Below are 11,868 nucleotides of genomic sequence, written 5' to 3'. Positions count from 1 at the left end.
TCGGTCATTAGGTACGCAATCACAGGTCAAATCCACACTGGCCCGGAGCTCTCCTTTTCCTTGTTTCTCCAGAAGGAAAGGATGCTCTTTTGTTTAATTTACAACCGCCTCTCCTGCCCTCACCTTCCAGACCTACTTCCAGAAGGTAGATGGAAGATCTCAGGGACAGAGTGCCTTCGGAACCGGAAGGTTAAGAGTCACACCACACCTGCCACTGACCTGTAGGAAATCTTCATAGACATTATCTCGTTGGAAATTTCCTAGACTGAGCTCCTCCACACAGAAACCATTTCTCATTCATTTCCAGGTTTCGAATACTTAGAATTAGGACTAACTCTACATTGGGGGCGTTCTACAAGTATTACTAGTGAAGGAATTAAGTCAATGAATGAACATTATTGCTAGGTGTCGGCTACATTTTTTTTCTAATACGTAAACTAAGGCTTATTTTATGTAAAATGACCTATTTTATGTAAAATGTAGAACTGGCCTAGCAGAGACTGGAACCCAGGTTACCTGCCACCAGTTGCGTGCTTTTCTCGTTGCGCTGTTGTATTATTTGTCTGACATTAGAGTTGGTGACTGAGAAGAAATGGAACTGAATATTAATATTAGCTAACATCTGTTGAACACTTATTGAGTACAAGACGCTATGAAAAGATTACATACATTGTCTCGTCTAATTTTCCCCCAAATTCCAAAAGCCAGGTACCATCATTTGTATTGGGAATGATGGGAAACTGAGGCTCAGAAAATTGAAACCACTTGTCTGAGATTTCAAAAATAGCAGCGGAACTCTGTTCTGTCTGACTCCGGAGCTTGCATGCATCACGCCTGTGCAGACTGCCTCCAGCATATTTTCTTTCTTTTTTTCCAGCTTTACTGATGTATAATTGACAATTTAAAATGGTATATAGTTAAGGTGTACACCTTGATGATTTGATATACATTGTGAAATAATGAACTCAAACAATCTAATTAACATATCCATCACCTCATAGAATTACCATTTTCTTTCTTTTCTTTTTTTCTGATGAGAACACTTAAGATCGACCCTTTTGGCAAATTTCAAGGATATAATATACAGTATTAGGTATGGTCACATTGTTATACATTAGGTGTCCAGAAGTTAATTCGCCTGCGAATGCTTTGCTGCGAATTGCAGCAAAGCTGCGAACTGCAACTTTGTACCCCCTTGGCCAACATTGCTTCATTTCCTCCCTTCCCCAGCCATTGGCAACAACTATTCTCTCTGCTTCTATGAGTTTGACTTTGAGAATCCATATATAAGTGAGATCATGCAATATTTGTCTTCCTGGGTCTGGCTTATTTCACATAGCATAATGTCCTCCAGGTTCATCTGTGTTGCTACAAATGGCAGGATACCTATATTTATATTATATTTATATTACAGTTATTATATTGTGCATATATTTATATATCACATTTTCTTTATTCATCTGTTGGCATTTATGTTGTTTCCATATCTTGGCTATTGTGAATAATGCTGAAATGATCATGGGAATGCAGCTATCTCTTTAAGATTCTGATTTCATTTCTTTTGACTATATGCCCGGAAGTGGGATTGCTGGATCATAAGATAGATCTATTGTTAATTTTTGAAGAACCTCCATACTGCTTTGCATAGTGGCTGTACCAGTTTACATTCCCACACAACGTATGACAGTTCTCTTTTCTCCACATCCTGACAACCCTGGTTATCTTGTATCTGATAACAGCCATTCTAACAAGTGTGAGGTGATATGTCATTGTGGTTTTGATTTGCATTTCCCTGATAATGAGTGATGTTAAGCACCTTTTCATATATCTGGTTGTCATTTGTATGTGTTCTAGATATATCTGACTTATCTATAGACATATAGACGTATCTATTCAGGTCCTTTGCAGATTTTTAAATTGGAGTATTTATTTATTTTGCTATGTAGTTTGCATATTAACCCCTTATCAACTATATGATTTGCAAGTATTTTCTTCCATTCTGTAGGTTGCCTTTTCATTCTGTTGATTGTTTCCTTTGCTATGTAGAAGGTTTTTAGTTTGATGGAATCCCTTTGGTCTATTTTTGCTCTTGTTGCCTGTGCTTTTGGGGTCATATCCAAGAAATCATTGTCCAGACCAGTATCAAGAAGGTTTTCCCCTATGTTTACTTCTGATAGTTTTATGGCTTCAGGTTTTCTGTTTAGGTCTCCTATCTATTTTGAGTTGATTTTTTTTTTCAACATTTATTTACTTTTGGGACAGAGAGAGACAGAGCATGAACGGGGGAGGGGCAGAGAGAGAGGGAGACACAGAATCGGAAACAGGCTCCAGTCTCTGAGCCATCAGCCCAGAGCCTGACGCGGGGCTCGAACTCACAGACCGCGAGATCGTGACCTGGCTGAAGTTGGACGCTTAACCGACTGCGCCACCCAGGCGCCCCTTGAGTTGATTTTTTATATGATTTCATTCTTTTGCATGTGGATATCCAATTTTCCCAACACCATTTATTGTGTCCTTGGCACCCTCATCAAAAATTGGTTAACTGTTGATGTGTGAATTCATTTTTGGGCTCTCTATTCTGTTCCATTGGTCTATATGTTTGTGTTTATGCCTGTTTTGATTACTGTAGCTTGTAACATATTTTAAATCAAGATCTGTGATGCCTCTTCCTTTGTTCTCTTTGCGCAAAAAGGAGTCTTTTGTGGTTCCATATGAATTTTAGGGTTGTTTTTTCTATTTCTGTAAAGAATGAATTTGGGATTTTGATAGGAATGGCGTTGAATCAGTAGATCACTTTGAATGGTATGGACATTACAACAATATTAATTCTTCTAATACATGAACACAGGATGTCTTTCCATTTATTAGTATTTTCTTTAATTTCTTTCATCAATGTTGTATAATTTTCAGTGTATAAATCTTTCATCTCTTTGGTTAAGTTTAAGTATTTTATTTATTTTTTTGCAATTGTAAGTGAGATTGTCTTTTTAATTTCCTTGTCAGATAGCTCATTATTAGTGTATAGAAACACTATTGATTTTTATATGTTGATTTTGTATCCATCAACTTTGCTGAATTTATTAGTTCCAACAGCTTTTTTGTTGAGTCTTCAGAGTTTTCTACATATATGATAATGTTATCTACAAACATAGATAATTTTACTTCTTCCCTTCTAATTTAGATGCCTTTTGTTTATTTTTCTTGTCTAATTACTCCAGCCAGGACTTCAAGTACTATGTGGGATAGAAGTTATGAAAGTGAGCATCCTTGCCTTGTACCAGATCTAAGAAGGAAAGCTTTTAAGTTTTTCCCTTATTTGTGGACTTTTCATATATGGCCTTTATTATGTTGAGGTAAGTTCCTTCTATACTCATTTTGCTGAGAGTTTTAATAATGAATGGATCTGAACTTTGTCAAATACCTTTTCTGTGTCTATTTATGATCGTGTGGTTTCTTTCATTTTTTTCATTGTGTTGTATCGCATTGATTGATTTGTATACATTGAACCATCCTTGCATCCCAGGGATAGATCCCAATTGGTCATGGTGTATGATCCTTTTAATGTGTTATTGAATTTAGTTTGTTTGAAGATTTTTATATCTATATTCATCAGGGATATTGGCCTGTAGTTTTCTTGTGGTGTCTTTGTCTGTTTTTGTAATCAGGGTGATGCTGGCCTCGTGAAAAGAATTTGGGAGTGGTTCCTCTCCTGTTCTTAAAAGATTTTAAAGAGGAGAGGTGCCTTGGTGGCTCAGTCGGTTGAGTGTCCGACTTTGACTCAGGTCATGATCTCGCGGTTCGTGGGTTTGGACCCTGCTTCGGGCTCTGTGCTGACAGCATAGAGCCTGGAGCCTGCTTCGAATTCTGTGTCTCCTTCTCTCTCTGCTCCTTCCCTGCTCATGCCCTGTCTCTCTCTCTCTCCTTCAAAAATAAATTCTAAAACATTAAAAAAAAGAATTTAAAAAGGATTGGTATTAATTTTTCTTTGAACATTTGGTAGAATTCACCAGTGAAACCGTCTGGTCCTGGGCTTTTCTCATTGGAAAGTTTTGATTACTGATTCAGTCTCCTTATTTGTTATGGGTCTGTTCAGGCTTTGTATTTCTTCTTGATTCCATTTTAGTAGGTTGTATATTTCTAGGAATTTATCCATTTACCTAGGTTACCTAGTTTTTTGGCATAAAATTGTTCATAATAACCCTATATGACCTTTTATTTCTCAGGCACCCATTGTAATGTGTTTGCTTTCATTTATGACTTTACTTGAGTCTTTTCAATTATCGTCTTAATCTACTAAGGGTTTGTTAGTGGTATTTATCTTTAAAAAAAAAAAGAAAGAAAGAAAGAAAGCTCTGCCTTTCTGTCTGGCAGCAGCCATGAGCTCAAAGGTAAGCCAAGATGGGCACTTACAAGTACATCCAGGGGCTGGAGGAAGAAGCAGTCTGGTGTAATGCTCTTTCTTCTCAGGGTGCACTGCTGTCTGTATCTCCAGCTCCCTGTGCTCCACAGGGCCCCCCACCCAACCTGGCCCGACAAAGCGTACAGACTGGGGTACAAGGCCAAGCAAGGTTATGTTATATATTGGATTCATGTGCGACATGGTGGCTGCAAACGCCCAGTTCCTAAGGGTGCTGCTACCTATGGCAATCCTGTCCATCATGATGTCCACCAGCTAAAGTTTGCCTGAAGCCTTCAGTCTGTTGCAGAGGAGTGAGCTGGACGCCACTGTGGGGCTCTGAGAGTCTTGAATTCTTACTGGATTGGCGAAGATTCCACACACAAATTCTTTGAGATTATCCTTATTGATCTGTTCCATAAAGCCATCGGAAGAAATCCTGACACCCAGTGGATTCACCAAACCAGACCACAAGCACAGGGAGATGTGACGGCTGACATCTGCAGGCCACAAGAGCCATGGCCTTGAAAAGGTTCACAAGTTCCCCCATACTATTGGTGGTTCTGGCCGTGTGACTCAGAGAAGACCCAATACTCTCCAGCTCCACTGTTACCACTAATACACGTAATGTTTGTAAAATTCTTACCAAATAATTTAGGACAGTCAAAAAAAAAATAGCTCTTACTTTTGTTGACTTTTTTCCTATTATTTTATTCTCTATTTGATTTAGTTCTACTCTGATATTTATTATTTCTTTTCTTCTGCTAACTTTGGGCTTAGTTTGTGCTTCTTCTTTTAGCTCCTTGAAAGTGTAAAGTTAGGTTTTTTATTTGAGATCTTTCTTCTTGTTTAATATAGGCATTTATTGCTATGAACTTAACTTTTGGTACTGCTTTTTCTGCATCTCATAACTTTTAGCATGCTATATTTTCATTTTCACTTGTCTCAAGATACTTTTAAAATCCCCTCTTGATTTCCTCTGTGACCCAGTGGTTGTTTAAGTGTGTTGTTTACTTCCCACGTATTTCTGATTTTCCCATTCTCTTGCTGTTACTAATTTCTAGGTTCATTCCATTGTGTTCAGAGAAGATATTTGGAATGATTTTGATCTTCTTAATTTAAAAAAAAATTTTAACGTTTATTTATTTGTAAAAGAGAGAGAGCGCGCGCGCGCCAGTGGGGGAGGGGCAGAGAGAGACGGAAACACAGAATCTGAAGCAGGCTCCAGGCTGTCAGCACAGAGCCCGATGTGGGGCTCGAACTCATGGATTGTGAGATCACGACCTGAGCCAAAGTCGGACGCTTAACTGACTGAGCCACCCAGGAGCCCCTGATCTTCTTAATTTTGAAGGCTAATTTTGTGGCCTAACGTGATCTGTCCTGGAGGAAAACCCCCGTGTGCTTGAGAATTAGACATTTTCTATGGCTGTTAGGTGGGATGTTCAGTTAACATCTGTTAGGTCCATTTGGCCTATCGTGTTGTTCAAGTCAACTGTTCCTTTATTGTTTTCTGTCTGGATATTCTATTCATTATGGTAAGTAGAGCATTGAAGTCCCCTTGTTGTACCATCAATTTCTGTTTTCAGATCTGTCAGTATTTGCTTTACACATTTAGGTGTTCTGTCTACCGTATTTTTTACTATGATGATGTTAGTAATATCTTACAGGGAATATAGTGCTTTTTGATCTATACAGTGTTCTCCTATATGTTATCTCAGAGGTTGTGTCCCATTTTAACAATTTAAGCCTAAAAGTCAGTAAATTCCATTTACTCTGACCTCTTATTCACCAAGCAATAGTTTCATGGGTGGACTCTCTGCTCCTACAAGAACATGTATTTCTTCCTGTTAATGAATTCCTTGGCTTTATGGCTTATAACCTAGTCTCTGCTGAGTGTTAATCGCTTTTGCTGGACTAAACTCCTCTGGTAAAATCAAGTCCCAGAGACTACAGGTAGAGGGAGGCTACAGACCTAAGCTGACTCCATGTGAAACACTTTTTGGAGCAGTGGTTTCAAACAATTCAGTTCAATGGGCAATTATTTTGTCCCTTTGTGACAGGAATTAGGGAGGGAAGCAGAGATAAAGGAGACAATTACTGCCCCCAAAGGGCTCAGAGTCTAGGCCCCAGGCCAGTGTTTCTCAAGTGTGGACCTGGGCCACCTACACTAGAATTACCTGAGAATTACCACTATAAATGAGGATTCCAGGCCCTTATCAAGACCCAAATTAGAATTTGGGGGGCAGGGCCCAGAAATCTAAATCTTTATTAAGCTTCCAGCTGAATCTCATGCCCACAAATTTGGAGAACCACTGTGGTTTGATAATCACTTGTTTAATTTTCTATCTTTGGCCCCAAGACTGAGCATGGTGGGCCTTGTCTCTGCTGCCTTGTGACCATTGCCTAGCAGGATATCAGATAGTCTCTGCCCACTGTGCTATGGAATATGGAAAGTCTCCAATGACAGAAACAGAAAGCATCCTGCCTCTTTTTTTTATTATTATTTTTTACGTTTTATTTATTGTATTGTATTTTTTAAATATAATTTATTGTCCAGTTGGCTAACATACAGTGTATACAGTGTGCTCTTGGTTTTGGGGCAGATTCCCATGATTCATTGCTTACATACAGTACCCAGTGCTCATCTCAACAAGCGTCTTCCTCAATGCCCATCACCCTTTTCCCCTCTCCCCTGTCTCCACCCCCCCCGCCCCGCCCCCAGCAACCCTCAGTTTCTGCCTATCTCTTGGTAGGACTCTCTCTCCACCTTCAGGGGGATGGATTCTATTCTCCATGATTCCAGTTCCACAGAGCCCTACCTGTCAGACTTTGAAAATTAGACCTCACTGTGAAGATCTGTCTTCCAGTGCCAACTCCAGTCGCCAGGCTCAGGTCCTCCCCAAGCCTTTTTACTTTTAACTGTGATTACTACATGAATACCTTCTTGAAATCCCTCTGGGAATCCACTTGGCAAACCTGGAAGTGTGAAGGAGTTAACATTTTATGGGACAATTGTTCACCAACCTAGGTGGGAACCTATCAATAAATGCCCCCCTCTCCCTTCTCCCAGACATTCTCAGTGTGACGTTAGGGGGTACCAGCAAGATGGAGCCCTAGTTGCATGCAGTACCAGCTTGATGATGTGCCCTTGTATTGACCTTTCTTCCAACTGGTTCACTTTTCCTGGCTCCCTGCCTGCAAGCTCTCATTTTGGTCTCTCTGCTGTCTAAGGGAAGCTGAGGCTAAGATAGGGACCCAAAAGTTGAGCTGCTGTCTAACTGGTAACCATATTTAATAATTATTGGTGGGGCGCCTGGGTGGCTCAGTCCATTAAACCTCTGACTTCAGCTCAGGTCATGATCTCACAGTTCATGAGTTCTAGCCCCACATTGGGCTCTGCGCTGACAGCTTGGAGCCTGGAGCCTGCTTCAGATTCTGTGCCTCCCTCTCTCTCTGCTCCTCCCTCACTCATGCTCTGTCTCTGTCTCTGAGAAATGAATAAACCTTAAAAAAGAAATTCAAAAAAAATTATTGGCAGTTAGCTCTTGTGAAGAGACCAGACCAATGTATACTCTCACAGTAAGTATCCAAGGCTCCCAATTCCCCATTGTTCTGCCAACACGGAATATTATCAAATATGGGTGAATAGTTTTGCACTTTCTAGCTATGTGATCTTGAAAAAGCCATTTCCACCTCTGAGTCTCATTTCATAACACATAGAATGGGAAAAATAACTCCTGTCTTGGTGAAAAGAGAAAAAAACCCCACAGCTATAAAAGCACTTTGTGAGCTATGAAGTACTAGGCACATGTAAGAAATGGCCCCTAATTATCCCATGAATGAAAAACCCAAAGGGGTTTTCATTTCTCTAAAGAATCCTTCAGAGTAAATCCACAGTAACAACTACAAAAAACTGAAGTCAGTCACACTTTGGTCAAATGAGGTCTTGCGAAGAGGGCTGAAATTGAGCTCCCACATCAAAGGCTCAGGCTCCTCTACAGCTTAAGAATCCTGGCTGGCTGGGCGCCTGGGAGGCTCAGTCAGTTGGGTGTCTGACTTTGTCTCAGCTCATTATCTCACAGTTTGTGGGTTCGAGCCCTGCATCAGGCTCACTGCATTCAGTACAGAGCCCGCTTTGGAGCCTCTGTCCCTCTCTCTCTTTGCCCCCCGCCCCCAACTCCCCCGCTCACATGCTCTCTAAAAAATAAACCAAACCTTTAAAAAGATGCCAAGATGTGACAAGTATTATGCTAGAATATCAAAATTATTAAAAAACAAAACAAAACAATCCCGGCAGGCTACTCTGACCCGTGCTGGCCGTCTGCCTGGGCCAACTTTCTCGTTTTGGTTTCTTGCTGGAAAAGTGCATTAATCACAGCTTTCCCTGCATTGAATCCGCACACTCATCTAAAAGTCATAGTAAGTAAACAGAAGGGGAAGAAGAAAAAAAGCCGCTGTTTCATCAGACCCCTCCTGGCCCTTCCGAGGGGCCCTGCCCAGGAAATGTGATGGTAGTGCTGGCCTCTGCATATTTCCCAAGTGTAAACATAGCAGAGGACTGCAGCTAAGGCTTCATTCTGGGAAACTGTCCACAGACTGGACTTTGAACGTTTTTACAGAGCTCCTTACCTTTCCACATATCCCGACCTCTGTTACTGTAGCTATGCCCTTACTCTCATGTAAGTGCCCAGCCCAAAACCTCGGTGCTTCTTGGGTGGCTCTTCCCTTTGGATTCTACCTCCCAAATAACTCATCCACCTGTCTCTCTTCGTCCTCATAGCCACCACCTTCATTCAGTTTTACAATCTTTCTCTTGGATGTACCGTAGCTTCTTGACTGCTCCTTGGTTGGCTCTTCGTGTCGAGCCAGAGTGATGTTTCTGAAAGCCGTATTTTGATCTTGATCCTTTTTTTGTGGTGGTTCCGCTTTCTCCAGTGACTCTCCAACACTTAGCAACAGGAGACTCCCCCAGACTCTTGGGATAGTGATAAGGTCCCCCAGGCTCCGGGGCCTGCCTACCTCTTCAGCCCCACCTTCCAAACATCTCCCACTTGCTCTCAAGGCCACCAACAAGAATGTGCAGTGTCCTTGTTTGCCTTCATGTCTGTGTACATGCAGTTCCATCAGCCAGGAATACCCTTTATCTGCCTGCCAGCTCGAGGTTAATTTCCTCAGTGGAACCTTGTCTGAAACTACAGAGAGGGACTTGGACACACTTGCCTTCGTCCCACAGCTGTGTCCTGTTAGAGCAACTGACACACTGCATTGCCTTTGTCTTTTAACAAGTCTATCTTCCCTTCCAGACCATGGCCTGGCAGAGGGCCTGGCCGAGAGTAGGGACTCAGAAAATTTTGTTTGATGACATACATCTGGAACTATGTGTTATGTGCACAGATTGCTGAATCTGCTCACATTACCTGATTGGTGTTGTTCACAAGTCACCTAACATATATACAGCAAGCCTATCCGGCAGACGCTCTAGCTATTAACTCAGTCTTACAGGTAAGGAAACAGGTTCAGAGAAGTTAAGGACCTTGCCCGAGGTCTTGCTAATAGGAAGTGGATGAACTCAGGTCATCTGGCTCCATACTTTACCGTCTTACAGATGACACTACAGCCCATGGGTTGGCAAACTTGTTCTGTAAAGGGCCAGATAGCAAATATCTCCAGGCCTTGCAGGCCAAGAGGCAAAATCAAGGATATTATATAGCTAAATAACAAGAGAGAAAACCTCTATTCCATCTCTCTGTATTGCCCCCTACAGGATGGTGGGCACACGTTGCCCCAAGTTGAAGACCTTCTCCCAGCAAAGAGGGAGAAAGGCCAGTGACAAGGGGGTGCGGTAAAGGGGGACAGGAGAGAGAGGCCACCACCACGGTCAGTTTAACTTTCTTCCCTAGTGACCTTTGTTTGGGTGCCTTCACCTCCCAAGAGAGCCTGCCCACCTCAGCTAGGACAGACTGAGAATTCTGTGCTTGGTGACTGGCAATCACTGGGAACAGAATCCCCAGGGTGCAGATAGTTAGCAGCATGGGCCCCGGACAGCAGCAAGGCCCGGGCACCGGCCTGGGAGGCAGGCCCTTGGAGCAGTGAGAAAATGAGGAGCACAGGAGGACACCTGGTTTGGTTTCCAAGGCTTGTCATGCCAACCTGCTTCAGTGGTGTCTGCACCATTGCATTCCCAGCAATGGGCAGTAGCCGTGGGTTGGAGTTTGCTGGCCCCTGGTGACGATTCAGAATCATCACATACTAGAAAGACCCTACTTCAATCCCTGCATTTTTCAGGTGGTGAAAATGAAGTCCAGAGAGTCAAAGAAATATGCCACAGAATTTCTGACTCCTTTTGCCATATTCTGTTTTCTCATTCCACGAATGCCCTTCCCTGCTTCATACCTCATCAGTTAATTCGTATCTACAGCTGAGTAAGAAACCAGTCACTCTAACAACACTTAAAAAAGAAGAAGAAAGCAAGCAAATGCAGGCGTCAGTGGAATGCTAATGGATAGCCTGTTCAAGTTTGCCCTGGAAGTTTGCTGGGATTGCACCCTCCCCATCGGAGGCAGTACATTTCCCACCTCTAGAGTGCTCTCCCCTCGCCTCCCCCTGCCCCCCACCCCAGAGAATTTCCCAAGCACACCTCAAGCCAAAGCAAAGCCTGTCCCCCTCACTCTCCCTTCTCTGGGCTTAGTAGACCAACAGAAAGCTGATGTCAGTTCTGCGGCACCAGGGAACACTTCCTCTGTGCTCTCCTAAGGATGCGGAGACGGGAGCAGGGTGTCCTCTTTCAGCCAGAGGATCCACAGGGTGACCTCGGGTTAACCACTGCAGCTGTTACCCAACTGCTGCCGCTGCTTAAGGCAGACCTCTGGCCTCTCAAGTGCTGGCTCTCAAGGGACAGCTCATGGCCGTGCATTCCGCTCATATCCTCCTTCTCTGGCTTGTTTGCCCACTCACCCTTGGGAACTCACAATTAGCTCAAGAGACGCAGCCCTCAGGGAAATAAGGGTAAAATCATGGAACGGTAGGCCAGAAGTGACCTTAAAGAGTAACTAGACCACTCTCCTTATTGTAAAGATGAACTACAGCCAGCCCAGAAAAGGGAAGGGATTCGTTAAGACCGCAGAGGAAGTTAGATGCGAAGCCAGGGTTTGAACACATGTCCTCATTTCAAGGTTATTGCCTTCACTACACTTGGCTGGACCTGCATCTCTACACAATTCACCACCGCCCTGCAAGCCTGGCTTCTAGAAGACCACCAGTGTATTGATTGTGGATTTGAATGAAATGAAATTGAATATTGAGTTCCCGCCTAACTGGTGCCTGACACAGAGCAGGCGCTCAATAAGCATGTGCTGAATGGATGAATACTACCTTCAACTATCTGGAATTTGCTGGCAGACGGAAGTCCGCAAATAAAAAAAAAAAATACTTCCCTTTTGATCTTTAAGCAATTCCTTCTTTCAGAAGGAAAT

At 42.6% G+C, this 11,868-nt stretch overlaps 1 pseudogene; it reads left to right on the top strand.

Annotated features, from left to right (window-relative positions):
• Positions 1-4,112: 4,112 nt before the first annotated feature.
• Positions 4,113-5,546, top strand: LOC101085692 (annotated as a pseudogene).
• Positions 5,547-11,868: the final 6,322 nt, after the last annotated feature.

The sequence above is a fragment of the Felis catus genome, chromosome A1 (genome assembly GCF_018350175.1).
Source record: "Felis catus isolate Fca126 chromosome A1, F.catus_Fca126_mat1.0, whole genome shotgun sequence".
NCBI classification, from domain to species: Eukaryota; Metazoa; Chordata; class Mammalia; order Carnivora; family Felidae; genus Felis; species Felis catus.
Note: the sequence above shows the minus strand (reverse complement) of the source record. Positions and strands in the feature narration are given on the sequence as shown.